Source organism: Globicephala melas, chromosome 17 (assembly GCF_963455315.2).
Source record: "Globicephala melas chromosome 17, mGloMel1.2, whole genome shotgun sequence".
NCBI classification, from domain to species: domain Eukaryota; kingdom Metazoa; phylum Chordata; class Mammalia; order Artiodactyla; family Delphinidae; genus Globicephala; species Globicephala melas.
In genome coordinates, this window is record NC_083330.1 from 72,884,447 (window position 1) to 72,908,405 (window position 23,959).

The 23,959-nt window shown below is 45.0% G+C and overlaps 1 long non-coding RNA gene across 1 annotated transcript; it reads right to left on the reverse strand.

The window, feature by feature from the left end:
- Positions 1-733: 733 nt before the first annotated feature.
- On the reverse strand, positions 734-23,203 carry LOC115863262 (uncharacterized). Its single transcript, XR_009559609.1, has 4 exons — positions 22,462-23,203; positions 5,264-5,314; positions 3,713-3,889; positions 734-2,464 (listed from the first exon to the last, which is right to left on the reverse strand). It is a non-coding gene; the product is annotated as an uncharacterized lncRNA (long non-coding RNA).
- Between the last annotated feature and the right edge of the window lie 756 nt (positions 23,204-23,959).

A 23,959-nucleotide genomic window follows, 5' to 3' on the forward strand; every position in this document is an offset into this window, starting at 1 on the left:
GTACCACACTAAGGCAAGATGCTAATAATAGGAGAAACTGGAATGGGGCTGGGGGAGGGAGTATATGGGAACTCCCTGTACTTTCCATGCATTTTTTCTGTAACCTAAAACTTCTCTAAAAAATAGTCTATTAATTTTTTTTTTTAAAGTCAGGTGAGTTCATGGGAAAATCTGGATTTCTGGCTTCAATGGAAAAATCTGGTCTGTGAACACAGAGCCGGCTGCATTCCTCGGTCTGCCAGAGTCTAGCAACAATCAATCCCGTGGAGGAAGCACAGCTTTTCCTCTGGGGTTCCCTCTATTAGGACACCCCAATTTTGTCAAAGCCAAAACAAGCCAGTGTCACTTTTTTATGTTGTCCATCTGGACTTTGGGGTCATTGGAGTTTGGGATGCCAAGACTAAGACCAGTAATTTAGTGCAATAGGTTTCAAACTGGCTTCCTCAGAGACCTTCCTGCCTCCAGGGGTACTGGGTTCGGGGAGGAGAGGGGGAAGTGTGCGGGCTCTGGCCCCCTCACTGCTGCTTCTCCTTTATCTGCTGGACCTGTTGGACTTACTGTATAGGATGTACTCCAGAAAAGTGGTCTGTGGCTAAACATACGTGCAAACACGGGGCTAACCCGATGCCTAGGGTTTTGAGGCTCCAAATGGCAGTGTCCGCTGAAGGTGATTGCTCAGGGGGGAGGGGGTGTTACATCTCTTGTCTCTCTTAAGTTCCCTCTGTCAGACCCCTCAATTTACATTTATGTCTCGTCACTAACAGTTCATCATGGTGTCACCCATTTCTGATGTGACTGGTTTTGAGGGCTGTTTCCTGCTGATGGAACATCCCTTCCCGTCTGTGCAGGACTGCCTCGTTTCCTGCACCAGCTTCGTCCTCCTGCCACACCGCTCCTCCCACACCCTCTCAATTCAGGGTTAAGGCCCAGAGATTTTATTAAAAGAAAATGAAAGCATGTGGGCCTGATAAACATTAGGTGTGTGAGATGCACTAGGAAAATGAGACCTCTGCACGAAAATGAACTTTCAGTGTGCTCGCTCTTGGGAAGTCCCTGGCGGTCCAGTGGTTACGACATGGTACTTTTGCTGCAGGGGGTCCGGGTTCGATTCCCTGGTCAGGAAACTAAGATCCCACAAGCCACGGTGCAGCCAAATAAAACAAAACAAAACCAAACAAAACAAAGCGCTTGCTCTTGTTACAGAGTGTGGGGAAGGCAGATGGAGTCCCACAGCACCTTCCTGCTCCAGGAGGCCCTTCGGGGACTCTGCTGTAAGCGGCTCTTGGGGTCCAGGCTCCAGGTTCAGAGCCTCTGGCCTGCCAGGTGCACCGTCTGTGTCCCCTTTGAGCTGCTCACGTATCACACTGCTCCCTCCGCTTCAGGCAGCTCTTATATACCCTCGTGACTTGTCTTTACTTTTAGGAAAGAAGTTTTCATGAACTTGCTGCCTCTCCAGTGTGTCTGTCTCCTACACGTGTCCTGTATCATACTGCTTTCTTTTCATAGGTTGACCATATATATATCACTCAGTCATAGCATCCCCAAAACTTCTCTTTTTCTTTTTTGGCCATGCTGCCGGGTTTGCAGGATCTTATCTCCCCGACCAGGGATCGAACCTGGGCCCCAGCAGTGGAAACTCAGAGTCCTAACCGCTGGACCGCCAGGGAAGTCCGACCAGAAATGTTTATAAAGTAACTGTTATGCGCCAGACGCTTGGAAGAAGCTGGTCTTTGTCCTCAGGAAGCTCATCCTCTTGATGGAGAAGACAATCATGTGAAAAAGTAACTGCTGTAGGAGTCCCACACTTACCGCATAGTAAGCACAGGAAAGAGAGGGGTGGGTGTGGGGCGAGCAGAGCGCAGGAGGGAGCAGCTAAACCCACCCCCAGAACTAGGGCAACAGCTCAGAGGTGAAACCTGAGCCAGTCTCGAAGAGCAAGTGGGTACTTGACCGGAGGGGCGGGGCATCGCCCACAGAGGGCATGCCTGGGCAAAGGTGTAAAGAACATCACCATGTTTCAGGAAAGGCTGGTGCCTCTGGGGGCCAGCATGCAGCGACTGCCTGGGCAGAGAGACGTTTTGCATCCGAGGAAGAGCTGAGCTGGGGCAGCTGCTTAGTCCGAGGGCATTAGGGATGGTGGGAGGGAAGCCGAAACTTAATCCCCTTATCAGATCAGCACAGCCCGGTCCTGCCTCTGCTCTGTCCTTCTCACCGTGTCAGCGCCTTGCCACAGGGGCGGTGAGCCACACCTGCCGCTTGTCCTGTGCTGGAGCGAGCTGGGAGAAGTACAGTCACGTGGGTACGAGTGTGTGCTTGTCACCTGTTCCTCCTCTATGATTTATTAAGGTCAGCTGTCCAATTTGTGCTTCTTCATATATCAACTTCATCGTCATCTTCCAATGTCCGGACTGGAAAACAGGAGTTTTTATCTGGTTCCATGGCTTTGGGGGAATGTATCAACATCCTGAAATTATGTACAAGATTGTGTTAGCATGGGCATTTTTCCCAGGGAAAGGCTCCCAAGCTTTTATCAGAGCGTTAAACGAGACCCTTTCTTCTGAGGCCCTTTTCATTGGAGGAAAAGGCAAACAAAACCTCCCAAGAGCCGTGGATGCTTTTTCCCAAGAACGTAAGTACAGGAGGAGCAGCGTTGAGATCAGCACTGAAGTTGGACAGTGGGCGTAGCTGATCCTAAGTCCAATCAAATAAATACGTACTTCAAAAACCACTTTGCTTACTAAAATTCAAAATAAAACGTGATCTTTGACAATGCTGGACTATCTAGTGTAACCATTATAATAGCAGTTCTAATTGGCCTTTTCGTATGTATTTGTGTGTGTTTTCATATTGTATTACCTTTTTACTTATTAAGGGATTTCCTCTCATACCCAATCTGCAAATGAAACACTGAGGGAGCAGAGCAATCTGAGGGCGTGGGGTTTTGTTTGTTCGTTTGCTATAAAATAAGATCAATAAATCCCTCATGAGGGCTGTGATAGAGATTAAGTGCATACAACCATGACATGTCATGCCATTACTGGTAAAGTAAAGCTGACCTCATGATCCCAAGAGGGTGAAACATGATTTTCACTGGTTCCAGGGTTGCACGAAATAGGAGTCAGAATTTTTAAAAAGTAAAAATAACGACAACAACAAAAATGTCAAATGATATTGAATGCCGACTATAAGTCCATCCCTGATTTATGCACTTTATAACCATCTCAGGAGGCAAGGCATCGGATCCAAGGAGGTGGGCAGAGACAGATAAGGCCCAGCCTCCAGTTTTAGTCGGAAACCGAGAGACTCAGGCAGCTGAGAAGCAGACTGAGAAGCAGGGACCAGGGCTCAGCTGACCCCAGATGTTAGAACTGACATTCATTAACAGCACCATGAGGGTGAGAGTGAAGACCATGGCCACAGAACCCCAGTTATTAGAATGGGAACATGGTAGGTAGGGAGAGAAGAACGGATGCGGGTTGAGAATTTAAAATTATCACACCCCGGCCACCTACTGCAGGTGGCCTCGCTGGTATGTTCTTTCCAGCACTGGGTCCATTTTCATGAATTACACACTGACACTCATGACCACTATCCATGTGCAAAGGCAGACATATTCACACATCAGAAGGTTTGGGGATCACAAACAAACATTTCAGGGCAGGACATGGGGGCCCTGCCTGCTGTATGAGAGTTCAGTTTCAACAGTCGATACCTTTGGTTTACAAACTTTGCTGCAAGTGGACTCGAGTGATTATTTGAGAGTGATGGCTTTTCCACTGCTCCATAGGGCTGGATTGGCCTGGGCTGGCCTCCAGGTCCCCTGAAACCCTCCAACATCAGCAGTTCTGCCCACATTGACCTCTATACTGAGGCTCCCTGTAAGATATCACTTGGAAAAAAAAAAAAAAAGGGTTTTGCTGTTAGAACAACTTTTTTTTTAAATTTGAAAACATAGTTCTAGGGCTTCCCTGGTGGCACAGTGGTTAAGAATCCGTCTGCCAATGCAGGGGACACGGGTTTGAGCCCTGGTCCAGGAAGATCCCACATGCCGTGGAGCAACTAAGCCCATGCGCCACAACTACTGAGCCTGCGCTCTAGAGCCCACAAGCCACAACTACTGAAGCCTGTGTGCCTAGAGCCCGTGCTCTGCAACAAGAGAAGCTGCCGCAATGAGAAGCCTGCGCACCGCAATGAAGAGTAGCCCCCGCTCGCCGCAACTAGAGAAAACCCACGCTCAGCAACGAAGACCCAATGCAGCCAAAAATAAATTAATTAATTTTAAAAAAACCCACCTTTTAAAAATATATAAATAAGTAAATAAATAAAATAAAAACACAGTTCTATTGATCTTTCCATAATATTATTCTGTGAAGATCAGTGGAACGGGGCACTGAAAGCAATGACACTCATAGTAAGCCGGTCAAAAGCAGTGGCTTGTTAAGCCCAATAGGGACAACTCTTCAGACTTAAGCCAGGGCTCTGTGTGTTCAGTCTTCGGGGATCAACAAAGTTAAACAGATACAAAATGCTGGGGCGCGGGAGGTGTCAAAGACTGTGTCTACAAAGTAATGAGTCCTTAAGGAATAGCTCCCTTTCTGACACGTGGTTTTTAGTGCTCATCATCTAGGTTCTTTACGCACATGCAAGTTGGGGCTGCCCAGCTGCGGCAGGGGTGGAGGTGGGGTAAATCTGAGCAGGACAGTGAGGGGCTGAGGCTGATTAATTCATTTTAGTTTCCAGTCAGAACGGGTCTGGGGTCGGACATGCGTACCGAGGGTGATGGGTGGTGGATACAGGAGGGGTCTGACACTGCTGCACCCAGAGCCCCCATCTCTCAACTCCTAGGCTAGTAATTGCTTACAAGAGCAGTGAGTTTCCTGCCTGCTTACTTTGTATTTATTTATTTTATTATTATTTTTTTTTTTTTGGTCACGCCACGCGGCGTGTGGAATCTTAGTTCCCCAACCAGGGATCGAACCAGCACCCGCTGCATTGGAAGTGCCGAGTCTTAACCACTGGACCGGACCGCCAGGGAAGTCCCCAGCCTGCTTACTTGGTATCCCACCAATTATTCAAGCAAAGAATGCAGCTCCCTCAGGATAAAAGAGCAAAACAAAACAACACAACACACACGCACACAACCATTTTGGGGCAAGGAAATCGCTCTGCATTGTGTTGCTGTTCAGGTCTCTTGGTAGAACAATGGTAAACACCTGGCCCCCCACTTCATTGATTCCCATGACTGACCGAGGCCGAGCCTCACCTTGTCACGATCTTCGTTCCTCCAGCCTAGTGTTGCTTGCACCTCAGTTTCCTATCAACACAGAGAACTAAATAATTTCATGAGCATCAACAAAGAAAACAAACAGGTAGGACTCAAATTTCCCTAAATGACTCCATCCAGCCTTCCTCCCCAAGGTCCCCACGCTGTTGAAATCAGGCAGCTCTAAATCCAAAGGCTGAGCTGTCATCCTCAAAAGCTGTTTGGCCTTAGGCAAGCCCAAACCTTCTGAGTTTCTGTCTCCTTATCTATAAAATGAGATTAATAATGGCTATCTTGGGAGGAGCTGGTGAGGATTAGCTTTTAATTTGATCATTAATCCATTCATGCAATCCAAATATTTGAACACCAGCTCTGAGCTGGAGATGAAGTGCTGAGCAAAACCAGCCACTGTCCCTTCTTCTCAGGGAATTTAGACTCTAAAAGGGGAAGCTGTCCTGCCCACAGATGATGCCAATAAATAGAGTCCACTTTCAAGCTGGAATAATTGCCAAGAGGAACGTAGCACAGTTTCCAGGTGAGGGAGTGTAAGAGGGCTCACTCAGGTGTGGAGGGTGAAGGCGGCAAGGGTGCAGAGCAAGAAGTCTTCCCTCAGGGGGCTTCCCTGGTGGCGCGGTGGTTGAGAGACTCACTTCCTGTCATTGGACCCGTAACACATTGTTCATGGACATGCCTTGGTTCAACGACCTGGCTTTGCTCAATTTCTTCTTTTAATAGTGATGCTAATTTGGATGCCTTACCCGTGCCCGGGGGTTAGGGGTGGTCAACCGTATTTACCTTCAGAGCCCAGCGAGCTCAGGTCAGAGCCTTCATTCCAGAGACTCTGTCTCACCCCCCTTCCAGTGGGTTTCCAGGGAAACAGGCCCCCAGACAAGGATTTGAGTGCTAGGAGATTACTAGGTAATGACCCCAGAAAGAATTGTTAAAAGATTGGGAAAATGAAATGAGCCAGGGAAGGAGTCACTAAGAGGGGGCATGAAAAGCAAGTCATCATGGGGGCAACTGGCCTTGGTCCTGCTCGGGGAAGTTCTGAGAAATCGGGGGACACTCACCTCGCAGTCAGTCCACTCAGGGCACAGGGTTTGGTGTTAATGCAGGGCTGCCATGCACAGGTTGAGAGCTGCTGGTGGTAATCCTTCCTCACTTCCTGCCCCCAGGCTCTAGTGTGCAGAGAGCTTCCAGGCAAGAACAGGCAGGGAGCTCAGGCTGGAACAGCTGGACAAGGACGGAGTCAGCAGCCTGTGCTACGCGTGCAGCCTCCAGGTACAGTGCCACAATGCCTGCGTTTTCCTTTTGCTCCGTGCCCATCGCATTGTTTGGAATTATCTATTTCCTTGTTTCTTTCATAGAGTCTAGGACCTAGACTGTGAGCTCCTCTAAGGCAGAGGCTGTTCCCTCGATCTCTGAACCTCATCGTAGGGTGTGGTCTTTAGTACCCAGAAGATGAGGAATGCATAACTCTGACCCTCACAACACCCCAGGGTGGGATTGCTCTTATCCTCATTTTATAGATGAAGAGACCGAGGCCCTGACGGTGCTGTGACCTGCACAAGGTTATGTAGCTAACCAGTGGCAGACTCAGATCTCCCAATTCCAAATCCTGGTTCTTCTTTGTCTGATTACAGCTACCTAGAATTTTCATCTCCATTCCTTACCCCCATGCTACCCTAACATGCACACACCTACACACACTTTTGACTCCCAATCTGTACATACTTGATACCTTTTTTTTTTTTTGGAAGCAGGCATGGCTTTCTTTGCAGAAGAGAAGCCATTTTTCACCTAAGCCATTTTGTGATCTAAGCCTGGCCACAGTGCTTGCCCTGGAACAGGTCTCAGTAATTCATGATCTTAAGGGAACAAAAGAATGCAGGAACAAACTGTTACCAGGCAAGAGAAGTAACAACAGCAAAGATAATGTATCCGGGGCAGGGGGGCAGGGGGCTTCCCTGGTGGCGCAGTGGTTGAGAGTCTGCCTGCCGATGCAGGGGACGCGGGTTCGTGCCTCGGTCCGGGAAGATCCCACATGCCGCGGAGCGGCTGTGCCCGTGAGCCATGGCCGCTGAGCCTGCGCGCGTCCGGAGCCTGTGCTCTGCAACGGGAGAGGCCACAGCAGTGAGAGGCCCGCGTAATGCAAAAAAAAAAAAAAAAAAAAAAGATAATGTATCAGTTGTGAAGACTCTCAGTCTGTTTCAATGGTATGGTAAAGATTAGCCTGAAGCGCCCAACCCCAGATCAACTGGAACCTAAGAGGTGATGATGTTGACCTTTTCTGACCCTCCTGAGTTTAGTCAACTAAAGCTCTGACTCTGTTGACAGCCCAGCTCCTTCATGAACATGCATGTACATGAACATGCATGAAGCTTAAAACTTCCCCAATACAGCTGTTTGGAGAGACAGGGCTTTGGGAAAGTTCCCCCGATATTGTCCTCACTTGCTGAAAATAATAAATCCTTCCTTCTCCTACTCTTTGGCTTGGTTGTGTCTTTTGGCTCGACACCCACCAAGAGGCGAACCCAGTTTTCGGGTAACAAGAATATTCTTGATAGATATTTACAGGTTGCAAACCCGGCCAGGGTCTATGGAGTTGTCCATCTTGAGGCCGTTCAGGATGGCCCCCAATGGACTTCACAATATAAAAGGAAGGGAAGGAGAGTGGCTTCAGCTCTATCTCCCTCAAGCTCACCGGGAACTGTCCCCTGGAGTCATACCCACCCTGTATCTCCTGAAGGTGTTTTTTTTTTTTTCTTTTTTCTTTTTTTTTTTTGCGGTACACGGGCTTCTCACCGCCGTGGCCTCTCCCGTCGCGGAGCACAGGCTCCGGACGCGCAGACCCAGCGGCCATGGGTCACGGGCCCAGCCGCTCAGCGGCATGCGGGATCCTCCCGGACCGGGGCACGAACCCATGTCCCCTGCATCGGCAGGCAGACTCTCAACCACTGCGCCACCAGGGAAGCCCCCTGCCCCCCTGCCCCGGATACATTATCTTTGCTGTTGTTACTTCTCTTGCCTGGTAACAGTTTGTTCCTGCATTCTTTTGTTCCCTTAAGATCATGAATTACTGAGACCTGTTCCAGGGCAAGCACTGTGGCCAGGCTTAGATCACAAAATGGCTTAGGTGAAAAATGGCTTCTCTTCTGCAAAGAAAGCCATGCCTGCTTCCAAAAAAAAAAAAAAGGTATCAAGTATGTACAGATTGGGAGTCAAAAGTGTGTGTAGGTGTGTGCATGTTAGGGTAGCATGGGGGTAAGGAATGGAGATGAAAATTCTAGGTAGCTGTAATCAGACAAAGAAGAACCAGGATTTGGAATTGGGAGATCTGAGTCTGCCACTGGTTAGCTACATAACCTTGTGCAGGTCACAGCACCGTCAGGGCCTCGGTCTCTTCATCTATAAAATGAGGATAAGAGCAATCCCACCCTGGGGTGTTGTGAGGGTCAGAGTTATGCATTCCTCATCTTCTGGGTACTAAAGACCACACCCTACGATGAGGTTCAGAGATCGAGGGAACAGCCTCTGCCTTAGAGGAGCTCACAGTCTAGGTCCTAGACTCTATGAAAGAAACAAGGAAATAGATAATTCCAAACAATGCGATGGGCACGGAGCAAAAGGAAAACGCAGGCATTGTGGCACTGTACCTGGAGGCTGCACGCGTAGCACAGGCTGCTGACTCCGTCCTTGTCCAGCTGTTCCAGCCTGAGCTCCCTGCCTGTTCTTGCCTGGAAGCTCTCTGCACACTAGAGCCTGGGGGCAGGAAGTGAGGAAGGATTACCACCAGCAGCTCTCAACCTGTGCATGGCAGCCCTGCATTAACACCAAACCCTGTGCCCTGAGTGGACTGACTGCGAGGTGAGTGTCCCCCGATTTCTCAGAACTTCCCCGAGCAGGACCAAGGCCAGTTGCCCCCATGATGACTTGCTTTTCATGCCCCCTCTTAGTGACTCCTTCCCTGGCTCATTTCATTTTCCCAATCTTTTAACAATTCTTTCTGGGGTCATTACCTAGTAATCTCCTAGCACTCAAATCCTTGTCTGGGGGCCTGTTTCCCTGGAAACCCACTGGAAGGGGGGTGAGACAGAGTCTCTGGAATGAAGGCTCTGACCTGAGCTCGCTGGGCTCTGAAGGTAAATACGGTTGACCACCCCTAACCCCCGGGCACGGGTAAGGCATCCAAATTAGCATCACTATTAAAAGAAGAAATTGAGCAAAGCCAGGTCGTTGAACCAAGGCATGTCCATGAACAATGTGTTACGGGTCCAATGACAGGAAGTGAGTCTACACCAAGAAATTAAACAAAACAAACCTTTATACAGATAGTTTGAGAAGCCCAAGCTTAGAATGCCCCATTCCCTTCTTAGCCATGTCTTTTTGTTTGTTTCTTGTGTCCACAAGCTAAACAACGGTACTTTGTCCCAAGTCTTTCCCAGGATAGGTCAACGCAGAGAAAAAATAAAGCACAAGGGCGCCTTGCATGGAATTTAGCCTCAGGCCTCCGGAACCATGGGATGCTCTGGCCTTAGGAAGGACCCTCTCCGGCCCCCAGCTTTCCAAGGGCTCCAGCTCACGTGCTACCCCTCAGGAGGGCTGGGAGCCGCCTCAGCATAGCCTGTTAATCACCCCTTGGCAGAGCCAAGCAAGCAGCTCTGGGAAGCCAATTAGTGGAACAATGTCTGGAAGACTGAGAACCAAATAACATCAGAGGCAAGGGTTGATGGCACTTTATCTACCAGAGCCAACCTGTTAGCATGGCTTTGAAGATGTTTCTAAGAACAGGGTGGAAAATTATTAACCTCGAATTGCAACCTTTCTCCACCCCTCTCCAACTACAGTATCCAACGCAGCCGGGGCCTTACACACAGTAGGTGCTCTGGAAAGTTTATAAATACGTAAGAGAAAAATATGTTACGTTTCTATTTTTTTTCTTTTGATTTCCATCTTAGTTGAAGACCTTCTCTCCGATACAAAGAAGCAAATTTCAGATATGTAGTTGGATGAGTGGGTCAGCACCTATTTCATTCAAGTTGCAGCCCAGTTTTTTTTTTTTTTTTTTTTTGACGAATTAAAAACAACTGTACTGTCTTACAAATCAAGTCTTCACAAGAACAGAAATGTGGCTCTAGAAACAATTTAGAGCCCACCTATCCCTTTACCAATCCCAAATTCTCCCCCATCGTCTCAAAAGGCTTGCAGATATTGTAAAAGACCTGGGCTTAGGGAACAAAAGTCCTTCTTGGTGGGAGGCTTCTCCATCTATATTGACTCCTTCCCATCAGAATTCAAACCAATTCTTGCTCCCCCCACAGTCCCTCACTGTCCTCCTCCTCCTGTCTCTCCCCACCCTGCACAAAGTTCTTTTTTTAAAAATTTTTTTTAAAGATTTAATTTTATTTATTTTTGGCTGCATTGGGTCTTCGTTGCTGCACACGGGCTTTCTCTAGTTGCGGCGAGTGGGGGCTACTCTTTGTGTTGCGGTGCACGGGCTATTCTCATTGCGGTGGCTTCTCTTGTTGTGGAGCACGGGCTCTAGGCACGTGGGCTTCAGTAGTTGTGGCACACGGGCTTAGTTGCTCCGCTGCATGTGGGATCTTCCTGGACCGGGACTCAAACCCATGTCCCCTGCATCGGCAGGCGGATTCTTATCCACTGCGCCACCAGGGAAGCCCCAGACAAAGTTCTTGAAAGAATGATGCTCCATCCTTACTCCGTACTGTATTTACCCGTCACATCACCTCGCTCTGGCTCCTGCCCCAATACTCCTCTGAAAGTGCTCTGGCCAAGATCTCTGACAACCTCGTCAACCTTAGGTTGAGTAAAGCCCTTCTCAGGTCTGCACCGTACCTGCCTCTCCGCCGTGTTTAGTTCTTCTGATCCTCCCTTTTTCTCTCCTCTCTTCCTTGGCTCTTGTGACATCACACCCTCCCCATTGCCTTCCTGCCCCTGCACGGCTCCACTTCAGTTGGCTTTGCCAGCCTGCTCTTTTCTGGCTGTTTCTTAAATGTAAGCGTAGGTGTTTTCCAGGATTCTTCCCCACATCTTCTGTTCTCACCATTCACAATCTTTCTGGCAATGGAGACATCCACTGCAGATTCATTACCATCCATATGCAGGTGCCTCCTAAAGCCATATTCAGTCTGGACCTCTCTTCTTAGCTCTGGACCCAGAAGCTTCCAGATCTAGACTGGTAGGGAGGTACGTGGGTCTACACCTCAGAGCCTGCTTCTCCTCCTTGGCCTCGGCAGGGTAGTGAAGATAATAGAACCCACTTATCTACTTCTTTCTACTCACCAAGCACCTGGGGAGCTATATCTCCACGAGGCCCTGCCAAAATTTACACTTCCCTTCCCTTCTGAGCAAAGAAGGACACTGATTTTTTTTACCGCAATGCCACAGAAAATGCAGGCTCTCAAGAGAAAACGACAGGGATGGCCAAACGGGTTTCTCACTCCTGCACACACTTCGCATTCATGTAGTTATTGCGAAACATACTACCGCACATTTAGAGACTTAAAGCTGTACACATCTATTATCTCACGCTTTCTGTGGGTCAGAAGTCTGGACACGGGTTAACTGGGTTCTCTGGTCAGGGTCTCACCAGACTAGCATCAAGGTGTCATCTGGGCTGGGGTCCCACCTGAGGTTCGGGGTCTTACACTAAGCTCACTGGTTGTTGACAGGAGTCATCCCCTTGTGATTGTGTGGTTGAGACCCCCATTTTCTTGGGGGCTGTTGGCTGGGGCCCACTCTCGGCTCCTTGTCATGTTGCTCCCTCTCTAGGCCGGCTCATGTGGCAGACTAATTCTTCAAAGCCAGCAGGAGAATCTTTTGTACTTTAAATCTCTTCCTTATGAAGTGCCAGGTCCCTTTAAAGGGTTCACCTCATTCGGTCAGACTCACTCAGGATAAACTTCCTTTGGAGTAACTCAAAGACAAGCTGGTTTGGGACCTTCATTGTATCCACCAAACCTCTTTCTCATTTTACCTAATAACCAAAATGAAACCCATCCTATTCACACTCCAGGGAAGGGGACTCTGCAAGGATTTACCCCAGGGGTCAAGAGTCTTGAGCCACTTTGGGATTCTGCCTAGCACATCTCCCTATTTTAATTACTCCATGACATGCAATACCAAGTCATGTCCGGGTGTCACCTGCATTGCTCTTGTACTGTGCTGCGAGGGGTTGTGCAATGTGCCAAGCTTGCCTGGCTATGGAGATGGATGAAGAAAGATTCTGCCCTGAGTCTACAGCTGAGCAAATATTCCAGCAAGGAGAGGGTCGAGGTAAGTGTGAAAGATGGCTTTGAACCTATTACTGTCTCAGAACAGAAATGGCAAAAATGGGGGCTGATGATAACATGAAATCACAACTTTTTTGCCTAATTTGGATAGTAAAAGTGCCAAGTACTCCCAATTTTTATAGAAAAATTCACCATAGGCAAATGTGCTTTCTAGGCAAAGGAGATTTTATCAGGGGATAAAAATCTTTCTGCCTTGCAGGTTTGAGGATCTGAAGTAATTCCACTGAAGTCCACAAGGGTTATCAATAAGAGCATTGTCTTATTTAATCATCAAAAAAGTTGTTGAATTATATAGAAAATGGATATACAACAAGGTCCTACTGTATAGCACAGGGACCTATATTCAATATTCGGTGATGAAACATAATGGAAAAGAATATTAAAAAAATAATATATGTATGTATTATATATATATATATATAAAAAATCACTTTGCTGTGCAACAGAAATTAACACAACATTGTAAATCAACTACATTTCAATTTAAAAAAAAGTCCCGGGGCTTCCCTGGTGGCACAGTGGTTGAGAGTCCGCCTGCCGATGCAGGGGAGGCGGGTTCGTGCCCCGGTCCGGGAAGATCCCACATGCCGCGGAGCTGCTGGGCCCGTGAGCCATGGCCGCTGAGCCAGCGCGTCCGGAGCCTGTGCTCCGCAACGGGAGAGGCCACAACAGTGAGAGGCCCGCGTACCGCAAAAAAAAAAAAAAAAAAAAAACGTCCTGTGAGATGAGTATGTTACTATTCCCATTTTATAAATAAGGAAACCAAAGCTCAGAGAGGTTAAGTAACGTGCTCAAAATCACAGAGCTATTAAGTATAGAAAGACAGGATTGATGGCAGGTCTGTATGGTTCCAAAGCCCTTGCCAGTTACCATTCGTGAGGTATTATCCCTCGTTCTTACCTCAGTCCCTGTGCATGTGCTCTTCTGGATCCCTTGTGTCCAATACTTCACAGGGATGCCCCTTCCATGCTGCATTGGCCCAAACTGTAGAAATTCTTTCTTAATTTGAAATCTACCATTCTATGAAATTTCTCTGAATTCTACCCTTTGCAGCACGTGGGAAAAGCAACCAACCAACCAATGAAAAGAACTTCCTCCTTCTGATAGCCATCCAAATATTTAAAGACGGCTCCCAGATTCCCTCTAAGGTGAAATATTGTCAGGTCTTCTCACATGGCTTGATTTCCAGATCACCCGTAATCCCACTTGTCCTCTGCTCATTTCTTGGCTTATCATTTCCCTCTCAAAATGAGACACTCCAGATTGAAGAGTATTTCTGCTCTAATGAGTCTAGAACACTGTGAGAACATCACCCACTTGATGTGGACACTATGCTTGTATTAATACAGCCTATAATCACGTTAGCTTTGCATGTGGCCACATCACATTGTTGGCTCAAATGTAGACTGCACTTGGCTAAGACTTTGGGTCTTTTCCAACTACACTGATGTCAAGTCAGATTGTCTCAATGCTGACCTTGTGTTGCTGAACTTTTTCTAACCTACTGTTTTTCAACAGTTTCAGTCCTCTTTTGGAACATGTTTAAATCCTTCTACGTGTGAGTCTGCAGTGCAAGGTATAAACTCTTCGTCCAGTTCTGGGTCACATGTACAGTTGATAAGTACGTTTTCTTCCTCTTAATCCAGATATTTATCAAGTGTCATATGGGCAGGCTGAAGCATTGAGTTCTTTGAGGCTGGCAAGACAATTTTAGTAACCTGACAGCTTTTAAAAAACATTAACTGCTTAATGGAACCAGCACCCATGCCTTGTGAACACTGAGATGTGGTATGTCTGTGACATTCTCTTTATCCATGAACCTAGTAACTCTCTTAAAAATGGAAATAAGACTAATGAGAAAAAATTTCCCTAGAAAAACCATGCTGATTTTTAATCATTACTAATGACCACAAACCATCTGCTAACATTCATAGCCTACTGCTTTTAGAGGACTGATGCTATTATAATTTGTTCCTGGAGTATACCTTCTTCACTTTTCTAAAGATCATTAGACTGTTTGGAAACCTTGTTCAAGCATTCTTTCTGAAATTTCATTCATGTAAATAATTGGCTTATATGAATATTTTTCCTAATAGATTTTCTAAAAAATTCAACACTTCTCCAAAACACCAAATCGACAAAGTCCTAACAAGGTTTCCGACTACTATTATTTATAACACACATACCTCCAAAAGATAGCTAAGTATACCAAGCTTATGAAATACAGTTATGGAACTTAGAACTGTGAAGAACCAAATCAGGTAAATCACAGCCTCCAGGTCAGCAGGGATGGAATCTAGGCCACTCGTTTTACTTCTTATTTTGAGATAATCTTTTCCGCACTCTTTCTGGGGCCCTGGAATTTCGTGTTTTTAATTCCTTTTTTATCATAATGAGGCATCATCATTATATTAAGCTCTGAGTAAACCAAAGGAAATGTAAATTAGTCTGAAGCATTTCTGGTCTCTGGTGCTGGTTGAAAGCCACTTGGGCTTCAGTCTGGATGAAGTCCAGAATTAATGAAAGGCGGATGACAATGATCAAAGCTTATTTCTGATAATGAATGTGCCTGGTGTGTTTGGATAGTTAAATTTGTCCATTTTACTATAATATCATATTTCATTGCATCTTAAAAATATCTGGGATTTGAGGTAGTTTTTAAAGCATTTTGCAGTTTAAAATACATTATGTACACAAAGCATAATATGTACATATAGAGTTGAATAAATTATTGTCAAGTGAACACCCATGCAATCACCCCTGGGCCAAGAAACAGACTCTTCTGCACCCCAGGAGTGCCCTCTATATTCTACCTATGACCGTGTTCTTGCTGTGTCCTCACATGACAGAGAGAGAGAGAGAGAGAGAGACAGGGAGAGATCTTTGTTCTCTCCTTATAAGGACACTATCCCATTATGAGGACCCCATCCTCACGACCTCATCTAAAAGTAATCACCTCCCAAAGGCCCCATCATATGGTAGTACTATTTTTAGTTTTTTAAGGCTTTTCTATATTGTTCTCCACAGAGGCTGCATCAATTTACATTCCCACCAACAGTGCAAGAGGGTTCCCTTTTCTCCACACCCTCTCCAGCATTTATGGTTTGCAGATTTTTTGATGATGGCCATTCTGACTGGTGTGAGGTGATACCTCATTGTAGTTTTCATTTGCATTTCTCTAATGAGTAGTGATGTTGAGCAGCTTTTCATGTGCCTCTTGGCCATCTGTACGTCTTCTTTGGTGAAATGTCTATTTAGGTCTTCTGCCTATTTTTTAATGGGGTTGTTTGCTTTTTTGATATTGAGCTGCATGAGCTCATACAGAGTGAACTAAGTCAGAAAGAGAAAAACAAGTATCGTATTAATGCATATATGTGGAATCTAGAAAAATGGTACAGATGAACCTATTACAGGGCAGGAATAGAAACGCAGACGTAGAGAATGGACATGTGGACACAGAGGGGGAAGGGGAGGGTTGGATGAATTGGGAGATTAGGTTTGACATAAATACACTACTATGTGTAAAATAGATAGTTAGTGGGAACTTGCTGTATAGCACAGGGAGCTCAACTCAGTGCTCTGTGATGACCCAGCTGGGTAGGAATGAGGGGGGAGGGAGATGCAAGAGGGAGGGGATATATGTATACATATAGCTGATTCACTTCACTGTACAGCAGAAACTAACACAACATTGTAAAGCAATTACATTCCAATAAAAAAAAATTTTTTAAAAAGTAGTCACCGGGCTTCCCTGGTGGTACAGTGGTTGAGAGTCCGCCTGCCGATGCAGGAGACGCGGGTTCGTGCCCCGGTCCGGGAAGATCCCACATGCCGCGGAGCGGCTGGGCCCGTGAGCCATGGCCGCTGAGCCTGCACGTCTGAAGCCCGTGATCCGCAACGGGAGGGGCCACAGCAGTGAGAGGCCCGCAAAAAAAAAAAAGTAATCAGCTCTCAAGGGCCCATCTCCAAATACAATCACACTGGGGGTGTGGTTTCAGCCTATGAATTTTGGGAGACACAATTGAGTCCATAGCTCTGAGCAAAGAGGATAAAGTTTTATAATGACTATTTGGCCATTTGTCCAGCATTCTGCTCCAGTACAGCACCTATAGTAGCAGGAATATGTTCAAAACAAGGTATCCTGCACATAAAAATCTATGTACATTTTGTAAGGGTGGAAGCGAGGGAAATGCAAAATTGAGGAGTGCTGAGAAATGAGGGAGAGGGACAGGCAAAAGCCAGTTTGGGGGTGGGGTGGGGTTCCTGCGTTTACAAAATGTAGGGATTTTATCTCCTGAATGACTGGGAGCATGAAAAAACAGAGTCAATGATGTAGTCACACGTGGTTGGCTGTTAGCTTTAAGAGCTACAAAAATGTTCATCCTAATGACCCCACTTTGGGGAATTTATCCTAAGAAAATAAACCAGAAGATCAAGAGAGGTATGTACACAAAGACATTTATCACATTATTTACAATAATAAAAACTGAGAGAAATCCACAAAGGAATACTTAAGTAGTTACTAAGTAAATGTTTGTTGAGTGAACCAGTAAATTCTTGCTAATATAAAGCGACAATTAAAACACTGAAGTCCAGGTTAACAGAATGGAAAAACCCTTGAAGTAGGTCAAATAAACAAAATATAAAATTATAACTACACAATAGTACAACTCTGTAAATACAGTGACAAAAGATGGACAAAACTAGGAATAAATACAGATCAACCTATTTGTTAGGTTGGTGCAATTAGGTACCACCGACGTATCATGTCTACAAAAGATACTGCCATTTTACAAATAAAAAGCAACCCATCTTGTGAAAGGTAATCTGGTCAGCTTGACTGCAGTCACAACCTCACAGAGTAGCCTTTGTTCGTAGCCAGCCTGAATAAACACTTGGCTTTCAGTGACACAAGTGAATTGATGAAATACTTGGGGTCAATATAGTGGAAAGAAGGATGTGTTTTATAATGAAGCACAGAACAACGTGGTAACTGGGGGAAGCAGCGTAAAGGAGGAAGAGGATTTGAGCTGTTAAATGAACTACATGCTTCAGGACAAATCATCCACTATCTCCCATTAGCAGGATGAGAAACAGGGAACCTAAACAGTATGATGGCTGAGCAGAACTGTGCTTATCCTCCCTGGAAACAAACACTGGAAAGAAAGAGAACCAGATACTTGGCACTAGTTAAGACATTACTGGATTGTGCCATTATAGCTCATCGGGTAATACGTTCCCTCAAGGTAGAGCTGTAGAATTTCAGAGCTAGAAAAGGGGTTAGGTGATTCAGCCAAAGTCACACAGTTGATGTTTAACACTGAAATAGAAACACAGTCTCTCTGCTAATGGGTGGGGTTGTGTTCATGTCTTGCTAGTTGTTTGACATAAGGTGTCCAGCACTGGAGCTTGCTGGTCGTTGAATGGAGCTGGGTCTTAGCGTTGAGATGGAGATCTCTGGGAGAGCTCTCGCCGATTGATATTACGTGGGGCTGGGAGGTCTCTGGTGCACCAATGTCCTGAACTCGCCTCTCCCACCTCAGAGGCTCAGGCCTGACACCCGGCCGGAGCACCAAGACACTATTTACAAAAGCCAGGACATGGAAGCAACCTAAGTGTCCATCGACAGAGGAATGGATAAAGAAGATGTGGCACATGTATACAATGGAATATTACTCAGCCATAAAAAGAAACGAAATTGAGTTATTTGTAGTGAGGTGGACAGACCTAGAGTCTGTCATACTGAGTGAAGTAAGTCAGAAAGAGAGAAACAAATATCCTACGCTAACACATATATATGGAATCTAAAAAAAAAAAAAAGGTTCTGAAGAACCTAGTGGCAGGACAGGAATAAAGACGTAGACATAGAGAAGGGAGTTGAGGACACGGGGAGGGGGAGGGGTGGGTGGGCTGGGACGAGGTGAGAGAGTGGCATGGACATATATACACTACCAAATGTAGAATGGATGCCTGGTGGGAAGCAGCCGCATAGCACAGGGAGATCAGCTCCGTGCTTTGTGATCACCTAGAGGGGTGGGATAGGGAGGGTGGGAGAGAGACACAAGAGGGAGGGGACATGGGGATATGTGTATACATATAGCTGATTCACTTTGTTATACAGCAGAAGCTAATGCACCACTGTAGAGCAATTATACTCCAATAAATACGTTAAAAAAATACTTCATAGAAGTAAAAAAAAAAAAAAAAAGAAGAAGATCTTTAAAGGAGTTTTACTAGCTGAACTTGTGGGCATTTTTGGAGCATATTTTTTCTTTAAAAAGATGAACACAAGCCGAGGTTTCATGCAAACAATGAGCAAGAGATTCCCCTTCATCTTGAAAGTTCATTACAAATCCATTGAACACTCTGGAATGTACGGAATCAGAGAGCAAGATCCAGAAAAGTGGCTGAACGGCAAAAATTAGGAATTTGCCCATTGATCAAGGTTTGCCCTATTTCATAGTATCAGGCAAGACTAAAATTCCAAAGTTGACATGGATGGATTTCAGAATATTTAAGGTTAAATGTAAACTCTAAGTCAGAGGTTTTATTCTTTGGACTAACTGTGAAGAAACTGATGGAAGATTTTTTTATTATGTTATAAATGGAGTTTTGTTTACTACTCAAAATAAAGTAGTTCTCCTTAAAAAACAAAACAAAAAAACTCCCCTGTAATTCCGAATATATAAACCTTTCAAAATAGATAAAATAGTAAGACATCTATTTTTAATATTTATTACATTTTTTCTTTTCCATTATAGTTATTACAAGATACTGAGTATATAGTGCCCTGTGCTATACAGTAGGACCTTGTTGTTTACCTAATTTATTCCCCTCTCCTTTCCCCTTTGGTAACCGTAGGTTTGTTTTCTATGTCTGTGAGTCTGTTTCTGTCTTGTAAATAAGTTCATTAATATTTATTACATTTTAACTCATATTTAAAATCACATTATCTAAAAATATATTAACTAGAAATATCGCTTTTATCCATTTTCACTTTACCTGAAACAATATTTACACTCTACATCAATGTCTCTGGTACTACTAGAGCCACTTTGGAATACAATTTGTCATAAAAAAAGAAAAAAAAAAGAAACACAGGCTTCAGAGTCACAGGGACCGAGTTTCAAACTCCAGAACCACCGCTTTCTTGCTATTTTAATTATTCACTCCCTCCAACTACAACTCCACCACAATATGTCAAGGGCTGTCATCCTCCCCCTACCACCAGTGAAGGGGTCCTCACTGCCAGCTGGACAGCAAGTGGTCCACCTCTAAAATGCCATTTTATTTTATTTTAAATTGATGTCCAGTTGATTTAAAATGTGTTAGTTTCTGGTGTACAGCAAAGTGATTCAGTTACGTATTTTTTCAGATTCTTTTCCATTATAGTTTATTACAAGATATTGAATATAGTTCCCTCTGCTATACAATAGGTCCTTGTTGTTCATTTCACATATAGTAGTTTGTATCTGCTAATCCCAAACTCCTACTTTATCCCTCCCCTCCACCCCACCCTCCTTTCGCCTTTGGTAACCATAAGTTTGTTTTCTACGTCTGTGAGTCTGTTCCTGTTCTGTAAATAAGTTCCTTCGTATCATTCTTTTGATTCCACATATAGGTGATATCCTATGATATTTGTCTTTCTCTGTCTGGTTTACTTCATTTCATATGATAATCTCTAGGTCCATCTATGTTTCTGCAAATGGCATTATTTCATTCTTTTTTTTATGGCTAAGGGAAATCCCATTTCAGAGTCGGCTTCCCAGGACCACTTCCAGTACCAACTGCCTCAGACTGAGATCCCTGCAGACAGACTCTGAGATGGGGAGTTGCCTGTTGAAAGTTTGTAAGGAAGGAAGGAACGACGGCAGGAACGGGTGGAGGGAGAAGTTGGGAAAACTGACACTGGCCGTGAATTGGGATGGGATACCGGTGACAGGGGACATACTCCTGGTATAATATTTCTGGCACTACAGAGGCATGAGGAAAATGGTAACTAGAAAGATAGTGGAATTGGCTGCTACAGAGTACCACTGATTTGATGGAAAGAGGATACAGTTTCAGGATGAGATAAGGAGAAGGGCTCCTATTCTGCAGAGTGAATTGCAGCAGACAGGCTGTGGGGCTGGAGCTGCAGTGGCTGCTTCCTGATTATGCTGGTTTCCCCCTCGACCAGGACAGTGGCAACTGAGGCTCTGGAGCAGCTCAGGTTGACAGTGTGGCTTTGGTTATTGCTCCTGGAAGTTCATGCCATATCTATTTCTTTAGCCCTCCCAAGGATTCTGCAACTGAAGGCTGGTCAATTCCAACGCAAGCCTGTTGGATTTCAAAACCCATGTTCTGTCCTCAACACCTCGTGGTGACTGGGAGGACTGAGCTTTCATTACCTAAAATGAACTAAGTCCAGGAGAGGACACATAGTTGGAAGGCACTACAGGGGGAAATGTGCTCAGTTGTAGGCACAAGGAACTTGAAATAAGACAGCTGATGGGACCATCTAGCAGAAATTTGAGGGTGAGGGATTGGCTCTCATTAGAGAGCCCGGGACTAAAAATGTAGATTTTGAATTCTCTCCTAGAAGTGATGGTTGACAGCTTGGTCCTGGGTATGATTGCCTAGGAAGAGTGTAGGAAGAGAAAAGGGCTGAGAGGAGGACTGTAGCCAAGGAAAAGGATGCAGTGGAAAAAATAAAAGCAGCCATTTGGGGATAAAATACTTGGGTTCAAGTCCTGGCTCTACATCATACAAGCTGTGTGATGTTGGGCAAGTTACTTGACCTCTCTGTGCTCAGTTTAGGAGAGAGCTTTAAGCATCTCACACTCCTGGCTCCAATCTTTGGTTCTGTTTGGAGGAGAGTAGAAGTTGTTTGTTGCCTTATATTTGCAAAATGGCTTTTCGCGGCTCTGGCCATCGTGTCTTCACATAACTGTGTTCAAGACAGGAAGAAAAGAAAGAGATTGAGTGGGAAAGAGGGCCCTTCTTTAATTTGGAGGCAGCTTTTCTCGATATTCTTCAGCAAATGTGTTCTCCAGTCTCGTTGGCCAGGATCAGGTTGCATGGTCACCCTCAGTTGCATGGGAGGCTGGGAACAAGCCAAGTTTATGACTCTCTTGGAGCTTTTTTCTTGCTGGTCTCCTTAGAACGTTCTACCTCCAGACTTTGGAACGGCTTCCTCCCTCATTTCACTTAGGTCTCTGTTCATATCTTATATCTGGCCTCCTTAACCTTCTCCATCACTCTCCTTACTCTTAGTATTTTTTTAATACGTTTACTAGAATGTAAGCTCGACAAGTGCAGGGATTTCGATATACTCACTAGTGCATCCTTGTGCCTACAACAGTGCATGGCACAGAGAAGGTGTCTCTTGTTGATGGAATACATAAATGGATGGATGAATGATCTTTGCCAACAGCTATATGAGTCATGCGAGCATATGAGGTGTCACCCCTTTTATGACTGAGGAAACAGTGGCTTGGGAACATCCAGCAGCTCGTCTAGGCTTTATAGCTATAGCTCATCAATCACCCTGTAGATTTCTAGGATTTCCCGTCTATCTGATTCTATTAAATCACACTTAGTCTAAGAGTTAGGAAACTGGGCTTCCTCTCCTGGCTATGTGGACAATTTTCTGTATGACCTTGGGCAAATTAGAGAAGTTGAATTTTCTAAGCCTTGTTATTCCAATCATGTGAATAAAGGCAAGGTGGTTGTTGTGTGGGGGTGTTTTTTTTTTAACCTCCAAGGTCCTTACCAGCTTTACCTTTACTTCAATATCAAATAATTCACACTTGTAAGTTAATCATTGCTGTTATATTTGCTTCCTGCCTTGGAACAGAGAGTGTAATCGATATGTAGGGTGCAGCCCAGTGGTCCCACACTTACCAGCAAAGTCCACAGGGGCCTTCTTGTTCTCCCTGGCAGGGGACCTGGTCACTCCTGTATTAGCTAGACAGCTGCGGCCCTTGTTCTTGCTAGCTCTTTCATCTTGGGCAAAATGTGGCTTCTCTGAGCTTCAAATCTTTTCTGGGAAGATTAAGTGGGATAATATACATAAGACAGAGTTGAAATTGCTTGTTGCTCGGAAATTGTTAAAATGAATGCCGGCCACATAGAGACAAATGGGCCATGATGTTGTTACGCTTTGATGATTGCCATGTGTCCCTCCTATATTGAAAATATTGCTTAACTGTGGAAATACAGTAAACACAGGATCCATGTATTTTTCTGGAAAAATTTTTTAATTGTGCAACCTTGCACAGCTCATTAAAGGACGTGGCTCATAAAATCAGCATAGCTTTTGCCGGCCAGGGTGAGGGAAGAGACCAAGTGGCAAGTACCATGTCGGATGCTTGTAGATACACAATCCCATATAATGCCCAATAAATATTGCTGACATAGTGAATCCCTGCCCTCCACCGGCAACAGTTCAAACATATCTGATGTGCATTTTTTATTTGTCTGTTCTTGAAAAGAAAGTCTGCTGTTTTGTATGTACTGAAATGAATAGTATTGTGCTATAGATCTCCTTCTGCTTTTACTTTTTATCACTAAGCACTATGCGTATAAGATGGGTCCATGTTCCAGGACAGATGCTTGGCTGTTTCTTGGAACGCTGCATGGAGTTGCAGCAGTGTCCATTCTCATTTTACTCACCCTGCAGTGATGCACCTTGCGAGGGGGAAGCCCTCGGGCACTGCTGATGGGAAGGAAGGTAAGCTGCTATGGCCATTCTGGAGAACAATCTGGCAGAGTACTGGGTCACATGCCAGTCATACATCCTGTGATGTGGGTAGGTACGATAGAGAAATCTGTTTGTTGCAGTGTTGTTTATGAAATCCAAGAGCTGGAGCTGGGCAGTTGTGTGCTGGAAACTGGTATGCAGCTCACAAGGGACAATTGTTAAATTTTCAGGAATTTGATGAGCTGGTGTCTATATTCAGCCATTATTAAAAATCAAATTATATAAATATTATATGTTATATCTAAATATATATTAAAACCAAAGGTAATAAGTACTTAAAATTCATCACTTCCTAATTTTTTATTATCAGTCACTGTCTGACTGTCATCTAGGCCCTAGAGGTGATGACATCTACTGTATGGTGGAAATACTTTATCATATTGTACTCAACTGTCCATCTCTTCCCCTGTGTTCAGGGACATCACATTGGCAGGATGAAACAGGCCACTGTCGTAATAATTACACCATGAAAATTAGCAAACGCTAAAACCAGGGTTTTTTTTGTTTTTTTTTTCCCCTGAGAGCCATTTGTTAAACATTTACCAGTTCACTGCAGACTGGTATTATCTCTCCTTTCCAAATGAGGAAAATGAGGCTCAGACAGGTTATGAAACTTGCCCCAAATCATACAACTTTTGA